At 48.5% G+C, this 22,524-nt stretch overlaps 1 pseudogene; it reads left to right on the forward strand.

Moving 5' to 3' along the window:
• The first annotated feature begins 268 nt into the window (after positions 1-268).
• LOC144127723 (uncharacterized) lies at positions 269-1,160 on the forward strand (annotated as a pseudogene).
• Positions 1,161-22,524: the final 21,364 nt, after the last annotated feature.

A 22,524-nucleotide genomic window follows, 5' to 3' on the forward strand; every position in this document is an offset into this window, starting at 1 on the left:
GGAGCCCGGCTTCGAGTGAACCCCTGCGCCACGACAACTGGTGACCAGCGGTGAGATCGGAACCTGCAAGCGGCAACAACGGCCGGCCAGCGAGAAAGCAGCTGTCTCGGGACATGATCACATGTGTGGATGAGTGCTTAGCTTTCCTCTGATGTGTACCAGATTCTAAAAAAGGGTTAAATTTTATAACTGTTAGACACCTGTGCTTAAATCATCGAGGGTTGGTATTTTCGCAGTTTTTTTTAAATAGCCTAGAGTCAGAACTATCATGGACCTACAGAAGCTGCACAAGCCGGACCTGTTGCTGTTGTGTGAGGAATTGGGGATCGATACAAAGGGTTTGGCACGAAAACCCCTGATTATTCAGGCAATCACTGATTTGGGGGCAGATGATGAGTAGCTCAGTGAGGCGTGGAGCCTCATAGGACAACAAAAGGAAGAGCAGCTCAGACAGCAGGAAAGGCACGAGCGTGAAATTGAGATTGAAGCAAAAGCTCGTGCGGGAGTCAGAACTCCGTAAGTTAGAACTGGAGTTGAGCAAGAGGTCGGGCAATTGCCCCCAGCAAGTGGTACCTCTTCACAACAAGGAGGCAGAGTTCAAGATGTCTAGGCGCATGCAGCCATATGTGGTATCAGTGGATATCGGTCTGTATCTAGCAAATTTTGAACAAACATGCGAGAAACTATCCTGCAGTCGAGACACTTGGTCTCAGGGGCTACTGACGGTTCTGCCCTGCGAGGCAGTAGAGGTTGTCGCGCGGCTCAGTGAGGAGAACGCGGACAACTACGAGAAGGTTAAGGCTTGCCTTCTACGAAAATATAGACTTAGCGCCGAGGCGTTCAGGCAGCGGTTTCGGGGAGCTATGCTGTCGAGGGACGAGAGCAATCCCGATTTTTTGTACAAGTTACAAGTGAACATGATCGAATGGTTAAAGTGCACAGAGCCCTATTGTGACCGGGACGCTGTAGTGGAGAGGATTTTGTTGGAGGAGTTCCACAACTGCCTCCCTGAAGGGGAGACAAATTGGCTACAGAACCGGGACAACGTGACGTCTGCGACTAAAGCGGCCGAACTCATTGAGGAGTATGCTTCGCTCCGGCAGTTTAGCAACCACACCAGAGTTGAAAGGCCCCGTAATTTCAGTAGAAGTGGGAATTAACCTCACGAGTGGAACTTTGGGAGCTCTACAGTCAAGAAAGACGAAAGAAAGGTTTCTACCGATAACCCTCAAAGTAAGAAATATAGTGAGAAGGGTGCAAAAGTGGTCAAAGCGCAGAAAGAAAAAGTCGCGTTTGAGGCTAGGAGGCCGCTCACTTGCTACAGATGTAATGAGCCGGGTCACATAGCAGTGATCTGCCAAAAATAAAAGCTTGCGTTCTCGTATGTTAATAACTGCGATGAAAACATGAAGCTGTTGGAACTTTACATGCATGACATGGTAGTGAATGGGAAGCAATGCAACGTGCTGCGCGACTCAGCCGCAACGATGGATGTTGTCCATCCATCGTATGTGTCGCCGTCTGATTACACAGGCCAATGTACATGGATCCGACAGGTGGTGGAGGAACAGAGTGTGTGCTTGCCTATAGCGACAGTGGTAATTGAGGGCCCTTTCGGAACGCCTACAACCGAAGCCGCAGTGTCAGCGAAGCTACCTAGATCCTATCCGTATATGTTCTCCAGCAAATCGGATATGTTATTACGAGAGAAGGGGACCCTTTTTGGAGACAGTTATCCAGGCCTTGACCCGTTCGAAGTCGCGAGAACTTGCAACACAGCTTACTCCTGAGAATTCCACTGCAGAGAAAACAGCCGTTAAACTTGGGGCAGAGATGAATGAGCAAGGTTCAGAAAATCGCTCTAACGAGGCACCCGAGATCGGTCAGCCTAGCAGTAAGCATGACGAACTGCGGAACCAGGAAATCCTAGAGAAGGAAGGAAGGAAAACGTTTATTGAGCTCTAGAGAGTAGGTGAGCAATTTGGCGGAGTCAGATGGCGTCTTCCGCATTCTCGGCAACGGTCGTCTGCCCCTAGTCCAGCGCTCCACTGGATGCCGCTGCCAGCTGTGCTCGCCGGATCAGCCCAAGTTGGACATCCTGGCGGTCGCTGGAGAGCATTCCTTCCAATTGCTCCGCACTCGGGTTTGGTATTTTTGGTTCCACCTCTATTTTCTGGCAGGCCCACGTTATGTGATAGAGCGTGAGTGTTTCATGGCACCATGGGCACTTGTCTGTGTATTGTGTGGGTTGTATTTTGTTGAGTTTATTTAGATTCGGGTATGAGCCCGTCTGTAGCAGCCTCCAGGCGACGGCGTCTTCCCTGGAGAGAGATTTAGGGGGGGGGGGGGGGGGGGGTTGGTACCGTTTCCTGCAGCCCGTGTAGTGGTTTAAGATTGCCGAGTATTGTTAAGGATCGCTCAGTCTGGTAGCCCTCCGCTGCCGCTAGAGCGACGGCCACTTCTTCAGCCTCGACTACCGTGCAGTGCCGTAGCGACGCGCTGATGATTTCCCGCATGTCCGAGTTTATCACAGCCGCTACCGCGTTGGGGTTGTTTTGTACCGTCCTTCTGGGGTATGTGGCTGCGTCCACATACACCGTTGTTGTCTGGCGGGCTAGTGATTTTTGGATGTACTCGGCTCTCGCCTTTCTGCGTTCTTCGTGTAGGTTGAGCTCCATGTTCTTGTTGATGGGGGTAACTCTAATTGTGCCGCGTATGCCGTGCGGGATAGTCGCGGTTCGCTGGATTTCTTGTATTTGTTTGTTGCATCCCAACTTCTGCATAAGCTCCCTCCCAGACGGAGTCTGCTGTAGTCTCTGAAACTGGGCGACGTGTTGTGCCTCTCTCAGTTCTTCAAAGTTGTTAAGAAGTCCTAGGGCTAAAACCTTCTCTGTGAATGTGAATTGCGGTAGATGGAGTGCTGTTTTGTATGCTTTGCGTATAATGGCATCAATCTGTTGGATTTCGCTTTTGATTGGGTTGTAGTATGGAAGACTCTAAGTGACTCGGCTGATCATCAGCAAAAAAGACGAACTGCGCAACAAGAACACGGACGAAAGGGAGGCAGACACACACTAACGCAGACTTACAACTTTACTAAAGGAAGGAATACAAGGCAAATATATATATCGATCCCAACGCACTTCAAATCTGATCAATATGGCACGTGACAATCTGCCCAGGCGATAAACAGACCACACAAGAACCAACGCTTACAAGATAATCTTATACCGGGCCGGCCCTTTCTATGAAAACAAAAAGCAAAGGAACGCTTAGCGACAGTGCACTCTTGAGAATTACGCGTTCTCCAAAGTAAGAAAATTCAAAACAAAACCACACCACTGTAGCCATCTGATACCACTGAAGCTCTAACCGCTTACAAGCGCAGGTGCTGACACCAAAACCAAGAGACGAAGCACACCCCCTTTTGAAAGCAAACAAAGCGGGAAACTCGAACAACCACATCGGTTATCGTCAAAATATAAAAAAACAGTGAAAAAAGGCACCAGGTCAAAAGGGTAAAAACACCATGAATCAGCTCAAGAAGCTACGTCACAAAAACAGTGAAAATAGGCACCGAGTCATTTAAAAAACAAAAAGATGAAAGACGGGACAACAGTTTAAGACAACAACGGTTTTAAAAAAGGGGGAGGGGGGGTGAATGAAATCCGAAGCGTAGGAAAACATCTCAAACCATGACAGAACCGAAACAAAACTGAGATCGCTAATCAAATGAACAACGAAAGCATCAAACGCAATCAGGAGGCACTGCTCAATCACCAGGGCACAAACAGGCCACTAGGCTACACATGCCCCCGCACGGAGAGACGAAGTTCCGGAACTCAGTTGGCCTCAACACTGGCAACTTCTTGGAACTTATAGATTTCTATCTAAAGTCTTCCGTCATCCACTTCAATGAGAGTTATCATATTCAAAAAGCAGGCATTTGTATAGGTTCGAGCATAGCTCCAGCCTTAAGCGACATTTTTCTGTCATCCTTTGACCGACGTCTTCAAGAAAAGCTGCGAGGGATGGCTGTCACCCGCGTGTGCAGGTACGTCGATGACTACCTAATCTTCCTGACCCCACCGGGGGACGGCAATCTTCAGGATTTGGCCTCAAAGATCCTCTCGGCATTTTCATCTGAATCTTTCGGGCTCCGGTTTACCAGTGAGCTACCGCTTGATGGTCATCTTCAGTTCCTGGATTTAGACCTGCACTTTGACAAACAGCGTTTGTGCTGGTCCTTCAAACCCAGGTCAAAAAAGGCTTTGCTTCCCTACACTAGTGCCCATTCGAAGTTGGTCAAGCGAGGCACCATTTCCCTATGTGTTGAGTCGGCCCTGAAAAAGTCCTGTGACCACAAAGTCCAAGAGAGCTTCCAGTACCAGCTTCAGCGTTTGCAAGCAGCTGGATACCCTCCGCACGTCATTTCGAGTGTGTGTGAAAATGTGCTTCAAAAAATTAAGAGAGAACGCAAAGACAAAGTAGACGCCGAGCAAAAGAAGGCCCATGTCATTCCATACATCCACAAATTCTCGCACAACATCAAGAAAGTGGCGAGAAAAGGAGGCGTCAACGTTGTCTTCTCGGCTCCATGCAGACTGTCCAAGGTGTGCGTGATGATGAAGAACACTAAGAAGACCCCTTGCAAAATCAAACATCTAAGGAAGTTCAAAGATTGCGTTTCCGGCGTTGTTTACCGCATTCCCCTTAGTTGCGGAAAAGTCTACATAGGCCAAACCGGCAGATGCTTTAATGAAAGAGCAAGGGAGCACCGGTTGAGCGTGGCAAACAACGATGGAGGGTTTTTGGCTAAGCATTGTGCGGACTGCACAAAAATGAAGCAACGGGACTGTGTACCATGGTTCGAAAAGACGGAATTTCTGGCCAGATTGAATGACAAATGGGAGCGTCTCGTCGTCGAAACTTTTTACATCGGCACCACGGACAACTGTGTTAGCAAGGCTTCCATTTCCTTGTCATCCAAAGAATTTTCGTTTTTGCGGGGGCATGTGTAGCCTAGTGGCCTGTTTGTGCCCTGGTGATTGAGCAGTGCCTCCTGATTGCGTTTGATGCTTTCGTTGTTCATTTGATTAGCGATCTCAGTTTTGTTTCGGTTCTGTCATGGTTTGAGATGTTTTCCTACGCTTCGGATTTCATTCACCCCCCCCCCCTCCCCCTTTTTTAAAACCGTTGTTGTCTTAAACTGTTGTCCCGTCTTTCATCTTTTTGTTTTTTAAATGACTCGGTGCCTATTTTCACTGTTTTTGTGACGTAGCTTCTTGAGCTGATTCATGGTGTTTTTACCCTTTTGACCTGGTGCGTTTTTTCACTGTTTTTTTTTATTTTGACGATAACCGATGTGGTTGTTCTTGTTTCCCGTTTTGTTTGCTTTCAAAAGGGGGTGTGCTTCGTCTCTTGGTTTTGGTGTCAGCACCTGCGCTTGTAAGCGGTTAGAGCTTCAGTGGTATCAGATGGCTACAGTGGTGTGGTTTTGTTTTGAATTTTCTTACTTTGGAGAACGCGTAATTCTCAAGAGTGCACTGTCGCTAAGCGTTCCTTTGCTTTTTGTTTTCATAGAAAGGGCCGGCCCGGTATAAGATTATCTTGTAAGCGTTGGTTCTTGTGTGGTCTGTTTATCGCCTGGGCAGATTGTCACGTGCCATATTGATCAGATTTGAAGTGCGTTGGGATCGATATATATATTTGCCTTGTATTCCTTCCTTTAGTAAAGTTGTAAGTCTGCGTTAGTGTGTGTCTGCCTCCCTTTCGTCCGTGTTCTTGTTGCGCAGTTCGTCTTTTTTGCATTATGATCAACCAACTAGCCCGACAAGTCCTGCTGATCATCAGGCTCCTGACCAGCTTTAGCGTGTCTTCTCGCATGCCCGAGCGTTTATGGGAAATCCTAGAGAATGGGTTTTTGCCGACAGTGTCAAGCAGTTTCAGGACGCTGCTGAGTGCGAACCAAGAAGAGCTGGGTATGGAACAAGCAAATGACCCCACGATACAGGAGACCAGAAAGCACCACAGAAAAAGTAAGAGAAAAAAAGAGAATATTGCTTTCCACATGAGAGGCGGTGTGCTTTATCGCTTATACAAGGATAAGCGTAGAGTGGAGCGAGACCAATTAGTCGTTCCCCAGATGTACCGACAAGACTTACTGCTACTTTCCCATTGAAATTCGTAGTCATGCCACCCGGGAATCAAGAAAACAAAGCAGAGGCTTTTACAAAAATACTTTTGGCCTGGACGCTTAAAGGACATAGAGCGTTTTGTAAGGACGTGCGACACATGTCAGCGGGTCGGAAAGGCGCGAGATAAGTGAAAAGCGCCGATGGTTTTAGTGCCGATCATTACTGACCCGCTTCACCGGTTGGTGATAGATGTAGTTGGGCCACTCCCCGTGACAGAGTCAGGGTGTCTTTAGATCCTCACCATATTATGCCTTGCCTCGAAGTTTCCAGAGGTTGTCGCGCTGCGCGAGGTGACGTCAGAGAGTGTGGTGAATTCTCGGTTATGAGTCTTTGCCGGAATCGGATTCCCTTCCGAGATCCAAAGTGATCAGGGTAGTGTATTCACGAGTGCCCTCACCACCTATTTCTAGAGCGATGCGGCATTAAGATAGTGCACAGCTCAATCAATCATCCGTGGAGCAACAGCGTAGAAAGGTCGCATTCTGTTCTAAAGCGCGTACTTAGGGGATTGTACTATGAAAACAAGCGCGACTGGGACGCACGCCTACCTGCAGCACTTTTTGCTTTGCGGTCCGTGACGCACGAATCTACTGGATTTAGCCCCGCCGAGTTGGCGTACAGAAGGTCACTGCGCTCACCACTGCGAATGGTACGCGCAGCCTGGGAAGGGCGCGGAGAGGACCCGACAGTAGTAGAGTTCCTGTTGAGTCTGCTGGATTGTCTACATAGCACTAAAGAACTCGTGCAGGCCAGCATGAAGTCAGCTCAGGCTCGTTCTAAGGTCTACTATGATCGGACAGCCCGTCAACGGACGTTTTTTATCGGTGACAAGGTAATGTTGCTGAGAGCTTCAAGGCAGAATAGGCTCGAAGTACAGTGGGAAGGGCCTGCTGAAATAACTGCCGAGCTCTATAACACCAATTACGTGGTGAAAATCCCGGGAAGGGGTAAAGAAGCGCGTTTACCATTTCAACCTAATGATTCCTTATGGGCCGAGAGAGGCCGCGATAAATCTAACGATGAGCTGAGGAAATGGAAGATAACCTTGTCTGCCTAAGCGGAGAAGAAAGCAGCGCGAAGGCACTTGTCACGAGGACTGAGCGGAGAGAACTAAGAGAATCACAGTTGACTGATCTCGGCAAACTGATGGCAGAGTTTGAAGACTGCTTCGTAGACAGGCCGGGCAGAAGTGATTTGATCGAACATGATATTAAACTAACTTCCGAGGAGCCAGTGCGGTCAAGGTGCTATCGAAGCTCTCCAAGGCAGGGATATCCTTGATAGGGAGGTAAAGCGCATGCTGGAATTTGGAGTAATCAAGCCACCCGAAAGCGAATAAGCTTCGCCTATGATCTTGGTGGAAGCTCCGGGTAAAGACCCAAGGCCTGTAGTAGGTTACCGGAAGTTAAATGCTGTCACCAAGGATGAAGTGTACCATATTCCCAATACCGAGGAGAGAGTGGAACAGGTCAGTCGAGTAGCCTATGTAACTACGCTAGACCTTACTCGAGGCTACTGGCAAGTGCCGGTCACTGAACGCGCCAGCAGATACGCAGCTTTCGTCACTCCAACGGGAAGCTATCAAGCAACAATGATGAGCATCGAGCTCAAAAATGCTCCGTGTTGTTTCTCTCGCCTAATGGACAGGGTTCTACAGGGCTGTGAAGCATTTGCGGTGCCCTACTTGGACGACATTGCTGCCTTCTCCGACTCAAGGGCGGTTCATTTACTGCATCTGAGAGCAGTACTGAGCTGTTTGCGTCTAGCTGGGCTCACTGCAAAGGCCGAGAAATGTTGCCTTGCAAGGGCAAACGTCGACTATTTGGGCCACAACGTAGGCCACAGTTTCGGGAAACCCAGTGAGGTTAAGATATCGGCGGTAGCAGAATACCCGCGGCCAAGAACAATGGCGGACATTAGGGCATACTTAGGGCTTACAGGATATTAAAATCACTATATCCGTGATTATTCCGCTTTGGCAAGCCCCCTGACCGATGCTATCCGCCGGACAGAGCAGACAAATGTAGTCTGGGGCGAAAAGAAGGAAGCGTCCTTCTTAAACTTGAAGGCGATACTGGTTAGCTGCCTGGTTTTGAGAGCTCTGGATTACGACCGAGAATTCACGGTCGAGTGTGATGCGAGTGATGGAGGGCTAGGTACAGTTTTCTGCCACAGGGATGATGACGGCAACGAACATCCCAATCTCCACCTGGGCCGAAAACTGAGCTCTCGAGAGTTGGGGTACTGCGCGTCGGAAAAAGAGTGCGTTTGCATTGTTTGGGCTATCCAGAAACTACAATGCTATCTCGGAGGCGCCAAATTCATCGTAGAAACGAACCATTGTCTCCTTTCCTGGCTGCAAACCTCGACACCAAAGTACAATCGCCTTCTGATGTGGAGCTTGATTCTGCAGCACTGTAATTTTGACATAAAGTACAAGATGGGCAAATTGAATAGAAACGCGGACGTGCTTAGCCGTTCTTTCTGAGTGGTCCGGGGTGCTCTTCGGTTATCCAGAATTGCTACTAAGTTTTTTTTATTTCGTGCGTTATGTGTATTGACATGGTTTACGCAAAAAGCGTACAGGCGCTAAAAGACGAAGACAAGCACACTCAAGGTGTAGTAGCATGTTAGGATTTCTCAGCATACGTGGGTGCTGAGAGTGTTTTCAGTGTGGGCTTTTCTCCAGCGGCTATAGTAACCAGAATGTAGTAATCCCTCGTTTTAACTGGTTTCCTTGGAGGGAAGGTGAGTGCTTGCTTCGGCATTTGGTTGAAGTTTCAGAGACGCCTCAAAAGACTCTGTTCAACGCCTAAGAAGACAATGGTACGAGCGACGGAGAAGTGTTGGTTCATCTGCTAGCAATCAAGCCGTCTCTTTGGGCAGCAGCGGTGACTGCTACCCGCCGAGCTTCGTCTGGCGGGGGAGGAAGCTGTTACAACTCTGCTGGGGGCACGTTGTTTGACCCCTCGTCAACCCCACGAAAAGAAAACGATGTCTCAGGGAAACTGCCTGTGGAATTTTTCCCACGCACGCACCGCTTGTGTTGGACCGCGAGACGCAACCCACGATGGACAAAACGACGAAAGGAAGCGGGCAAAAGAGCATTCCCGAAACTGCCGTGACTGACTGCTTCGGACGAAGTAGCAGCGGACCTCCGTATCCTCCTCGCCCATTCCCACGGGGCTCTGCGGGCTATGTGCGGCCACTCTTCCCTTCTTTGAATCGTGTGGTGTAAGAGGCGGAGCCTCAGTGTATTTAACGAGCGTCCTGAGTACGAACGATCGCTCTGGGCCTTGGTGACAAGACTCATCCAGTCGCTCGACGCTATGAACTTTTAATTCTTGACTGTTTTCTCTTTCTGTTTCCTTCTAAATTATGCAATCAAGTTTCTTGAAAAGTGCCAGTAAACACGTTTGTTTTTTCGTTTTCACAAGCTTCAAGTCCTATATTTCTTAAACCCGAAGGCTCGGACATGCTACCGAATGGAGCCCGGATTCGAGTGAACCCGTGCGCCACGAAACCGTCAAGGGACACACCTATAAAGCAACCTTCGTTGAGCTACGGCAATGTTCCCGCGAAGGGATCTCGGGCATGGATTTCCTTAATGAGCGTCAAGCGATCATCGACCTACAATCCAAGCTGATCAAGCTTTCGACAGACGAGGCCATCCCTTCGATGAGAACTATGGAGAATCACCAACTTGCCCTGAGTGTCCTCGAGGAAGAAGTGAGCATCCCACTCCGTTCAAGAGTTATCCTGACCATAGGTGCCACGAAAGCTATTAACGCTGCAGCCATCACCGAGGGAAACTTGCAGTTGCTTCTAGACTGAGTAATCAGGATCGCTGGAGGCATCGCACATTTCAGAAAAGGGTTGGCCGAAGTACTGCTGACTAAATTCAGCGAAGAATACCGGCACTTTAACAGACGAACCACGATTGCTTTCTTCGGTGAAATATCCGACGTACGAGACTCCATCGCCCTCTCCAAACCATCCGCAGAAGATTCGCCTCACCAGATCCGCAATCTGCTTCGAAGCTACAGCGAATGTTTTTCGTCATTGCCGAAGGTCAGACAAACGCCAATTGCCAAACATCGCATTATAACTCATCAGCACGCTCGACCTCTCCGTCAACGCCCCTACCGTGTGCCACCACGAGAACGACAAGCCATCCGGGGCCAATTGGAAGAAATGCTTCGCGACGACGTCACTCAGCCTTTAAACAGCCCATGGGCGGCACCGGTTGTTCTAGAGAGAAAGACGGCGCTCTTCGATTCTGCGTTGATTACCGCCGCTTTAACAACATAACGAAGAAGGACGTCTACCCCCTCCCCACATCGTCGACACACTGGACTGTCTCTGCAACTCTAAGTATTTCATATCGATGGACCTCCGGAGCGGCTGCTGGCAAATTGGGGTCGATGAAAGATCATCGCGCGAAGACCGCATTCATCACTCCGGATGGGCTCTTTGAGTTCAAGGTGATGCCATTTGGTCTCTGTTACGCACCAGCGACGTTTCAGCGAGCAATAGATACAGTGCTGGCAAGCCTGAAGTGGCAAATCTGTATGGTATATTTAGATGGCATCGTTGTCTTCACCTCGAACTGCTATTTTATGCTGCGTCGTGTGTTCACTTGTATGACCTGTATATATTATTGCTTTTTTGCGTCTTTTTCCCTGAATATCACTTCAAGAATTGTACTCCCTGATATGTTCATTCTTTGTGTATTTTACTTTTTAGTATCAATGCCTTACGTTAAGTTTTACTCATGTTATTTCCTGAAGTGTACCTTTGTGGCCCTTCATTACTACAGTTGTTCCTGTTTCATGTTTTTATCTTGGTGGTAATGTTGATGAGCCCTGTATTGAGGTGTATCTTTTTTATACCACTTTAGAAGGCTGCTTACTCTGTAACCCCCCTGACACAATGCCCCTATGGGGCCTGTAAGGTATTTTAAATAAATACATAAATAAATAAAAGACTTCGGACAGTACTAGACGCCATCAAGTCGTCTGGCCTAACCTTGAAGGCAGAGAAGTGCCGCTTTGCCTATGAAGCCGTGCTGTTTCTAGGCCACATCGTTAGCAAAGAGGGAGTACGCCCAGACCTACAGAAAACAGCTGCAATTGAACAGCATCCACCGCCGGCCGATAAGAAAGGAGTGCGGAGATTTCTCGGACTGTGCGCATATCACCGACGATTTGTGAAAGCTTTTCGCGCATCGGGGGGCACCTGACCCAAATGACGAAGACAGATGTAGCATTGAAATGGGAAGCGCCGCAAGCAGAAGCCTTCAAAGAACTGCAGTGTCGTTTAAAGAGTTGAGTTGAGTTGCATGCTACAGGTGGGATTAGCCTTGCTTAGTCTGCCGGCAGTTGCTCCACCATAGCGTCAGTATATAATAATAACGACCTAAAACCTGTCCAATCAGCGTGGACCTAGGCGCCGTCCTCGTTAGTAAAAGCGACGGGCTGGAGAAAGTCATCGCATACACTAGCCATTCCATTTACAAGGCTGAGGCTAACTATTCGACAACTGAGAAGGAGTGCCTTGGCGTCATCTGGGATACGTCGAAATTCCGCCCCAAACTGCACGGACGACCGTTCAAGGTGGTCATCGATCACCACGTGCTTTACTGGCTTGCAAGTTTCAAGGCCCTCTCTGGCCGCCTTGCCCACTGAAGTCTGCGCCTCCAGGAGCTTTACGTGACCGTCGTTTACAAGTCCGGACGCAAGCACTCTGGCGCCGATAGCCTCTCACGAGCCCCTCTACATGCACCGCCGCCGGACGACGGTGAGGACGCCTTCCTAGGACCCATCGACCCCAGCTCTTTTGCATAGCAGCAACGCTCGGATCCCGACCTAAAACGCCTCACAGAGTATCTGGAAGGCAAGGCTCCTTCACTCCCCGCCTCATTCAGGCGAGTACTGTCTTCCTTCAGCGTACAGAATGTTGTTCTCGTGAAGAAGACCTTCGCAGCGAATAAAACAGCCTGCCTCCTTGCTGCACCTGCTTGTCTTCGCGAAGAAGTTCTACAGGCTTCACACCACGAGGCAACATCTGGACATCTCGGTTTTTCTCGCACCCTTCGCCGCATCCAAGAGAAGTATTACTGGCCCCGACTGTGCCGATGCCGCATATTATGTGAAAACTGGCCGAGATTCTCAGCGACAATGACCCCTCCAACCCGACCAGCAGAATTTCTGAACCCCATTGAACCCCCCTCAAGGCCTTTTCAGCAGATCGGCATGGACTTGCTTGGCCCTTTCCCACAGTCAACCGTCCGGAAATAAGTGGATCGTCGCAGCGACCGACTACCTGACCCACTGCGCCGAGGCAAAAGCCCTACCAAACGAAACAGCGGGAGAAGACGCCAAATTTTTCGTGGAGTGCATTCTTCTTCGAAAAGGCGCCCCCGATGTGCTCATCACGGACAGAGGAACAGCATTCACGGTGGAACTAACGCAAGCCATCCTGCGTTACAGCCAAACCAGCCACCGGAGGACAACCGCCTTCTATCCGCAGACCAACGGACTGACCGAGACACGAGCCATGACTCGCCGTGAAAAGCCATGACTCGCCGATATGCTGGCCATGTATGTCGATGACGAACACAAGACTTGGGACGTCATCCTGCCTTACGTCACCTTCGCCTACAACACCGCAGTGCAGGATACCACCCAGATGACGCCTTTTAGGGTCATCGATTGCAGGTAGGCCACATTCACGCTAGACGCCATGGTGCCCAACGTTACCGAACAAGAGAACGTCGACTGCGCCGCCTGCCTTCAACGCGCAGAAGCAGCACGAAAACTTGCCCGCTTAAGGATCAGAGACCAGCAGCGGACCGACGCCAGACGCTGCAACCTACGAGGACCCAACGCAGAATACAAGCCAGAAAACCAAGTCTTGGTTTGGACGCCCATTCGCCGCCGTGCATTGAGTGAAAAGCTTTTGCGCCGCTATTTATTTATTGATACTGTCAGCCGTAAGGCCGTTACAGGGTGGATGCATACAACTCAAGAAGTACACACAGCCACAAGTACAAAGTTTATACAACTATATGAAATCATCTTGCCAGCAGATAAAACCACAAGTGTGCATGCGTCAGATAGGTAAGTGTTTATAATAATACGCTCGGTTTCATACCACCGAGGATCGGTACCGCAGGTAATGAACATAATGAATGACAGCAATGACAAATCGTTTCTATAGGCTTAAATAACCGGACATGTAAGTTTCAAAGGAAATCTAAAGTCTGACGATAACTCGTCTGGTCGGATAGAAGATTCATGTATGAAGAAAAAGGAACGCCGACCAAAAGGTTGTTGTTTAAAATGAAGACGTTTCGGCTTCCATACGGAAGCCTTGATCACTGGGCGGAAAGCCCAAAGCACAAAGCTTAAGTGCGTCGCAGTAATGGCCCCAAGCATCTTGCGTACGTAGGCGGGAGATTGCCTGCGTTGTGGTTAAGGGTTTTGTCTGTTGTTTGGATTATCAGGGATTCCAGATATCGACGTGACAGCCAATTCTTTTCTCTTGCGATGACTGATGCTTCTTCCCAAGCTATATTGTGCGTCGCGGCTTTCACGTGTTCCGCAAGGGCATTAGATGCAATCTTTTTGTTCCTGACGTCGTTCTTGTGGTGTCACCGTGTGATCACCGGATGCTGTGCGCATGCACCACTGGGAGATGGTGTGAGTTCATCACAACCCTGAAGACTCGAACCATACGAAGAGCCTTGTTCACCGGATATGCTTATGCACTGGGATGGTGTCGAGGTTAGCGAGCTTCTCCCAAGCGTGGCTCCCACCCCGAGGTACCGAGGCTCCAACGGGGGGACGCTTGTACCCTTGGGTGACCGGTGGGTGTCCGGCGGAAAGGAGTCGAACCCCCGTCCTCCCGCAAACTGGTGTTTCAAACTGGTGCAGATTGTCTGCTTGTAATATGTCCTGAGGCAAGGAATTCCATTCAGCTATAGTTCTGGGGAAAAAGCAGTATTTAAAGGAATTGATTCGGGCCGTCATGGATGTAACCTGATATTTGTGAGATCTCAGAGCTCTAGAGGAACGCTGTTTCAAGTAGTTGCTTGTGTTCAAGTTGAAGTGTTTATTATATAACAGATGAAACATTTTTAGCCTGGCAACCTTCCTTCGCTTTGAAAGTTGAGGCAAGTTTAGTTCACGAAGCATGTCAGTCACTGAATCTGTAGATCCGTATTTTGACAAAATGAACCTAGCCGCCCTTCTCTGAACTTTTTCAATCCTGTCAATTTGGTTTTTCTGGTGCGGGTCCCATATGACGCTCGCATATTCCAGTGTCGGTCGTACCAGCACGAGATAGGCTGTTAGTTTTGCTTTTGTGGAAGCAAGCTTCAGTTTTCTTCTTCTCAACTACAGTTTTGTTTCGGCCTTTGAGCATATGTTATTGATGTGTGTATGCCAGTTTAGATTTGAAGTTATAGTGACGCCTAGATATCTGAAATGGTGGACTCGAGTTATGTAGTGCCCATCTATTTCATAATGAAAAAAATATATTTTTGGTTTTATTGGAAATTGTAACAAATGAATTTTTTGCATAATTTATTTCCATTTTGGATAATGTGCACCATTGATTAATAGCGCTCAATGCCGAGTTTTGTAGTAACTGGTCTTCTTGCTTTAAAATGACACAGTAAATTAAACAATCATCCGCAAAAAGGCGGACTGTAACGTGGGGTGGAATAGAAACTGCGATATCATTGACGTAGCATAAAAATAACAAGGGACCCAGCACAGACCCCTGAGGGACTCCCGATGGCTGAACACAGACTGAAAATAAGTATTGCACCTGCTAGCAATTTCTGATTGATCAGTAATAACATGACCATCCACTTCAATAAACCTCATTTGTTCATACCAGGGTGAAAGGTGACGCCAAAAACGCTGTGGGGAAGTGTCCATAAATTCCGTCAGCCTTTTTAAAAAATACTGCTCTTTCGCTATCACCAACATCTGTTTAAGCATCAAGGAAAGGCGCTAAAATTTTAGTTTTGTTCTTTTCTCGATTGCATTTTCTACGTTTTATCTTGCGCTTTAGTTGGATAATTTCACAATTTATCCAAGGATTCTGCTTTCTGACAGTCTTAATTCGATGGGGAATGAAATTTTTCAGGCAAAAGTTGACAATACTTTTAAACTTTTTCCACAACGTGTTGACGTCATCCTGTACATCAAATGAGTCTAAAGACATTTCCAAATAGTCTAAGATGCTTTCATCGTCAGCTCTTGAAAAATCGTTTACAAAAATAGTCCGCCTTTTTTATTTTTGTGAGGTCTAAGTTGTTTTAAGGTGACTAAGACAAGCTCATGATCAGAAAGCCCTTCCTGGATAGGCACTTCATATTCGTTTATTTTACTGCTTATAAAAACCAAGTCTAGTATTGATTCTCTAGTGGCTCCTATCCTTGTTGCTTGTTTAACAATTTGTATGAGATCATTATTAAAAGCTATGTCCAGCAAGGCATCACAGTGTTCAGCATCAGTTGTTTCTGTGTCTAGCGACTCCCAACGGACGTGTGGCAAATTGAAATCGGCTAGGTGAACTTGATTATGAAGTCATCCCTGACGCATTGACCTCATCCCAGCGGACTGCATCCCAGCTACGCCGCGTAGGACCAGAAGTTGTCCATGTCTTCCGTCTAAAGCCCTAACATGCGCGCTAAATGATGCTGTGTTTCCCACACTGTGTGTTTATTTTCGGACGATCTGTTTTATTTGTTGCTAGTCGCCTTATTTTTTTTAATGTATCGGGTCGATGCTTTTTTGAGAGGGGAGCAATGACGCGAATATTTGTAGAGCTTGTTTATTCATTCTTCAAAGCTGTCGGCACGCCGCTTTATTGCTTTGTTTACGATGCAAGACGCGACCAGATTTATGTCGATTGATCGCATCCACGCAGAGCTGACTCTACGTTGTTCCAGATTGTTCTACTAACTTTGCACGCTTTACCTCAAAAGTTCGCTGTCAGCTTTAAATTGCGCGTAGCCGACAGTGGCAGGCATTCTGTTCGACGACCGCCGAGCACGCTTGTTGCTACGCCGCCGCCGAGTGATTCACTCCGTTGTGGGCGCAAGTCAGCCCAAATAAAGTTTTGTTTATACGCCATTTTCGCTGTCGCACTCCGTTGCGGGTGCAAGTCAGCCCAAATAAAGTTTTGTTTATACGCCATTTTCGCTGTCGCTCTGCTCTCCGGAATACAGTCACCACTCCGTGACAATATCGGGCTGCGCCACCAGGTGTCGACTCAGAAAGGAGCTGAAAAACACATTGTTGTACAATTCCAGTCTAGAGCAAAGCGAGATGCTGTTTTCATGAATTTGAGAAAAGCAAGACTGCTTAACGTTGATAAAGATTTGGAAAAGTCTTGCACATCTATGTCAACGAACACCCTTTGCCCTGCCTTGAACAAACTTCTGGACGCAGCTATCGGTAGGAAACGTAAACAAGGCTGGAAATCATTCTGGACGCTGATTGGCAAAATTTTCTCAAGAAAGGCAGATGAAGAGCGATTCATCAAAACTGAAAACGAAACAGATTTATGCAAGATTATGTAAATAACTGAAGTATCGGCCATTGCACAGTTCCCAGAATCGAGTACTTTGAATTTGCTTCACCAGCTAATCTTAAATTAGCCAGTCAATCTGACGCATCTATATTTCACTTTAATGCACGGTCAATGTGCAACAAACGTGACGAGCTTGTTGAACTCTTGCAGTGAGTTTCAAATTTTGGGTTGCGATGACATCCGAAACTTGGTTTAATGATGCGTCTGACATGCTTCCAATTGAAGGTTACCAACATTCTTTTCAGAATATCCCCGGCAGATGAGGGGGTAGGATGGTAATTGACATTACTACAGAACTGCATTGTGAACAAATGATTAAATTTTCCACATTAACACTTCATTTTGATGTACCAACGATAAAAACCGGTAATTAAATCGTTAGCGCTGTGTACCGACATACAAACGGTAACGTGGAAATTTCTTTTGATGTCTCACTCACAGTTTGTTTCTTAAGCCTATTGACACCCAGCAAGTTTACGATACATTCATGAACATGAATAACAGTAAGGCATGAGATCACAACATACAAATCAAGGCGGTTAAATTTATAATAGAATAGGTTGCACCAGTTTTATCCCACATTTTTAACTTAGTTCTTCAGTCATACATTTTCTCGATGGTATGAGAAAGGTTAGGATTACTGTAGTGCACAGAGGAAGCGATATAAATATGTTGAATAATTACAGGCCAGTATCTCTCCTATCGGTGCTTACAAAAGGACTTGAAAAGGTTACCTTTCACTTATTTAATGTTGTTTATGAAAAATAACGTAATAACGGACTGCCAGTACGGGGTTAGGAAAGGGCGATCGACAGAAATGGCCTTACGTATACTTAAAGAACAGATAGTTCAAAACAAAGATGCTGCACTTTTTACTCTAGGTCTGCTTATTGACTTTCGCAAAGCCTTCGGCTCCCTCAACCACAGCACTTCATGAGCTAAGCTATCACAATATGGAATACGGGGCGCAGCCCTCAATTTACTTGTGTCATACCAGAAAGACAGAGTCCTTTGCGTTCGCGCAAGTAATGTTAATTCATCTTTACTACCCCTACGAATTAGCGTACCGCAGTATAGTTTACTAGGCCCACTGTACTCAACCTATATAAAAATATATAATCCATATTAATCCGTCAGCTAAATGCACCTGCCGCTCCATCTCCTCACGTTGGGAGTAAGGAATCCTGTACGCACGCTGGTAAACGGACGATGAAGTGCCGGTTTCTATCCTGTGCTTTATAACGCCACAGCAGCCCAAATCCAGGTTGCACGCGGCGAATACCTCCGAGTAGTCGTTCAGCAAACCAGCCAGAGCCTCCCTCTCCCTGGATTTTACGTGAGAAAGATCGAACGACACCTTTGGAGCAGCCGAAGGACTAGCATGCTCTACAGTTGCGAGTACCGTATCGGTGGGCTCACGTTGCTCTATCGCAGAGGTGAAGAAAGCCAATGTTTTGTTCTTGGGAAGGCTCAGTGGCTGCTGGCTACAGTTAACCACCCGTAGCGGCACTCTGTGGGCGTCATTAACTGTCACGAGGCACGCGGCTGCCTTCAGGCCATTGCTGAGAGAGTCGACCGGCTCAAGCACTCCCACGGCGCCGCTCTCTACATCTGAAGGCACAAACGCGTACAAAATGTGCTCCGACCAAGGAAGGACGACCGCCTCCTCAACCAGCCGGACGGCAACCCGCGAATATACCTTCTCCAATGATCCCACTGTTTGACGGGTGTCAATATCGGTAATGCGAATCTCAGCCCCTCTCCTGTTCAAAAACGGAACTTTTGAGCCGCCCGCATTAACCTCTTCCATAGAGGATGAGACTACTACCTTCCCTTTTCTCAAAAAATCCTGCCCTAATATACCTGACACTCCGTTTGGCAGAGACACCGTGCCCGGGCATACGTAGCAGGGGTGCTCCAATGCAATTAAGCCGAGAGAGAAGTGTAACCGGTAGAATCCACTTATGCCAAGAGGATCCCCCGTTATGCCTACAAATTTGGTTGCCATACCACCAGACGCTTCCAGCACCTCGCGGTCCCCCTTCCTTCGAAGCGTGTTAAAACTGCTCTCCTTAAGCAATGTCACCTTTGACCCCGTATCTATCAACAATTCCATGCAACAACCATTTAACTTGCAACGCACAACAGGGCATGCCTCGTCGGCCACACAAACTACCACCACCTCATCATCTACTGCTCCCCCCCCCCCCGCTCCTCAGGCTGGGGAGGACTAACTAGTTTTTTGTCCCGGTATCTGGAGCCCCGCTGTCGGCTTGCTTAGGGCGTGTCTCGCTTGCTTCTCTTTGTGGCGCCCCACGGCGCACGTTTTGGCAGAACCTGGCGATGTGTCCGCGACCCTGGCAAGCGAAGCATACGATTTCTTCAAAATCTCGCATACCGCGCCTGTAGCTTTGTGGCGGTCTCCGGTTTCCAGCGAATGGGCGCTGTTGAGCGCGCGCTTCAACCTGGCGTTCTACCTGCTGAGTTAGCAGCTGTTCCAAGCGATCTAACCGCTCTGTCAAGAGAGCAACCTCAGGGTTGAGCACCGCTCTCTCTATGACACGTACTCTCGCTGCGGCTGTCGTTAACGCCTCATTTCGTTCCTCATCCAATGCGGCCTCCACGGCTTGGTCGAAATTGCTCGGCTTGCGCGAGAGCACGAACCGGCGCACGGGGTCTTGCAGACCAGCCACGAACAAAGCGGTCATTTCCTCTTTAAGTATATCCTCCGCGTATTTCTTCCTTAGCTGGTCTCCTTCCTCCTCCCTGCTTAACGTATCGCGTGCTAGGCGCTGAAGCCGCGACGCAAATGTTCGCACGTCCTCCCCTACCATCTGTCCGGCGTCACGGAACCTCTGTACCCGCACGTGACGTGGTTCAGTGTCGAAATGCTCAAACGCGAGCTTCTTAAATTCCGCAAATGATTTTGTGGATTTTACTTTTTCGTCTCGCCAGGCAAAGTCATGAGCAGCTCCTGCCATCTTACACCTCGCCATTCCCAGCATTTGAGCATCGGACCATCCCCCCATTTTCCCAATCTCTTCTAGCATGGAAAAGAAATCGCAGATTGGAACCCCTGTCTTATCTCCCGTAAACGTCGGAATGACGCTTCCTAATGCCAGCATGCTTGCTCCGAGCGACGGCTGTGGAGTGGGAGCTCCCTCAGATACAGTCATTTTTTTTTTCAAGCCCTCCGGTGCCTCAAGCCTCTCAAATGGGGGTAAAAGTCCCACAATCAGTCCCGTGATTCCCTTGTGATTACAATTTTGAAGTCATGAATGTCGCAGCATTCAGAGGACATTTGCTTTTGAGACCCCACTTCTGACACCAGTGTGATGACCCCCATAATGCGCAGGTCCACACGGGACGAAGAGAGGCAAAGAGACACCGTATGGCTCAGTTTAAACAAACAGGTATATTCAATAATTACACATGATTAAGGTTATACATCAGAGGCTGGGGCGTCCGAGCTTACGTGCCGACGACTTCATGGGGGCGATGGAGTGGCTCCGGAGTTGGGCTCGAGCGGTTGCTGGCAGAAGCTGCACGCCGTCGGGCTTCGGCGCTGAAGGCCCTCTTGGCGAACGATGTCGTCCTCAGCTCAGACTCGACTGCATCCGTTTACATGTGCTTTTAAGCACTTGATTAACAAAGGACTAAGGGCGGTCATTTCCAGTGGCCCGCCCAAAGCATCAATTCTCCAATCCAAAATAACATGCGAGATGGGGACCACCCCTTGGGTTGGGCTTAGCCTCGAACCCAGAGTCTGTTAACAATACAAACTAAATAAACAACAAAAACGCCACCATTCTCTCTCAAGTGAGAGTATACACAGGCTCTCTCTTCGGAGCTAATTCACTAGCGCCTGTCTTTCCACATTCTTGGCGAGTACTGCCTGTCCGCCATGACAGGTGTCCGTCACGGCCCTTCTGGGAATGCGCTTTTGTTCACGAGGCACGGCGGGAAGCTGTGGGTGCCTTCCCGGCGATAGCCCACGTCGAAAGGGGAAGGAGGGAAAGAATGTTGTCTTCGCGGTAGCGCATAGCGTCGGCTGTGGTACGGCGCGCTCTGGCCCGCTGACAGCTCCCTTGTCCTGGAATGTGCCCGGAAATTGGGGAGGATAAAGCCTGTTTCCCCGGGGCGGCGGCGGGTCCGGTTGTTCTGGTCGTCACTCAAAGAGCATGGCTGGGTAATTGATGATGCCGCTGTCACGGGTCTCCGTCTACGCCGCGCCGTCGAACGTGGATCCTCGTAGCACACACGGAATGTCACAACAGACACCGCGGGGCAGAAGCGCGGACGCCTGTTCGCTCGAGCAAATGGCCTAACGACGGGTCTAAAACAACCTTCTGGGAAAGGTCAGCGCCTAATCGTCACGCACATCGGCAGGGAGGATGGCTTCATCGACGGCTGCTTGGATGCATTCCGAGGCCAAAAGACAGGCGACTACCACGAGGAAATGGACGGCAATCGCTTTGAGGGCTGGTTTAATGGCGTTCTGCAGAAGTTGCCAGCAGGTAGCGTCATTGTTTTAGATAATGCACCTTACCATAGCCGGCGAGAAGAGAAATTGCCAACGACGGCCTGGAAGAAAGAGAAGATACAGGAGTGGCTCACAAGCAAGAACATCACCTACGCTGAAAGGATGATAAAGAAGCAGCTGATTGAGCTGGTGGCATCTGTAAAGTCACGCTTTCTGAGCTACATCGTAGACAATGCAGCTGCAAGCGCCGGTTGCATTGTACTCAGGCTCCCGCCGTACCACTGCGAATTTAATCCCATTGAGCTTGTGTGGGCCAAGGTCAAAAATGGCATCGCTGCGGACAACAGAGACTTCGAGCTGTCCACGGTCGACGGCATCTTGAGGGAGAAAATCAACCACGTAGCGGAGGAAGACAGGGCGAAGAGCATTCAGCACGTGATGGACTTGGAGGCAAAGTTCAGACTTGACACGTCTGGGAGTGAGCACATTCAACCCATCATCATCCAGCTGGGTGAAGTTGACACTGAAGAAAGCGACTCCGACTGCTAGCTGTCTGGCATTGAGCCACTCGACGAAGCATAACGGCTTCTTTTAACGAAAGAACAGCCTTTATTAAGGCTACCAAAATTTTTCCGGTTGGTTCGCAACAGACAACCATCCATTCCGTGACCCCCTGAAATAAATAAACAGTCCATTTATGGTGTATTCCTTATAATAGAAGCTCAATTGTGATAAGCAACGTCCTGCACACATTGTGCTCGATTTAAGAAGTGGCATAGAAACATGTTTAAATGCTGGTATATCTGAATTAAAACACAACTGTCAACTCTGATTATCTTTGGCCGGCTCAAAATGCTCATTCAGGCAGCCACCATCGAGTTTTACAGGCCCCACGTTGAAATAAAAGTATTCAAGGCACGTTTTATAGCTCTGCTAACAGTCTTCACTGAAAATCGCAGTCATCTCATAGCCAATGAAGCTGCGATACCAGTAGTCAACACGAAACTGACAGCCACTGTTAGCAGCTTGCACGCCAAAGCACATTCATGTGGTTGCATTGTTTATTTTGGTAATCTGGCTCACACAAGTAATAAGAATAAGAGCATAAATATAAAGCATCATTAGCTTATTGAGGCCCAAAATGCTCATTCAGGCAGCCATCGTGGAGTTTGACGGGCCCCATGTTGAAATAACAGTAGTCAGAGCACGCTTTATGGCTCTGTTAGCAGTATG

The sequence above is a fragment of the Amblyomma americanum genome, chromosome 4 (assembly GCF_052857255.1).
Source record: "Amblyomma americanum isolate KBUSLIRL-KWMA chromosome 4, ASM5285725v1, whole genome shotgun sequence".
NCBI lineage: Eukaryota > Metazoa > Arthropoda > Arachnida > Ixodida > Ixodidae > Amblyomma > Amblyomma americanum.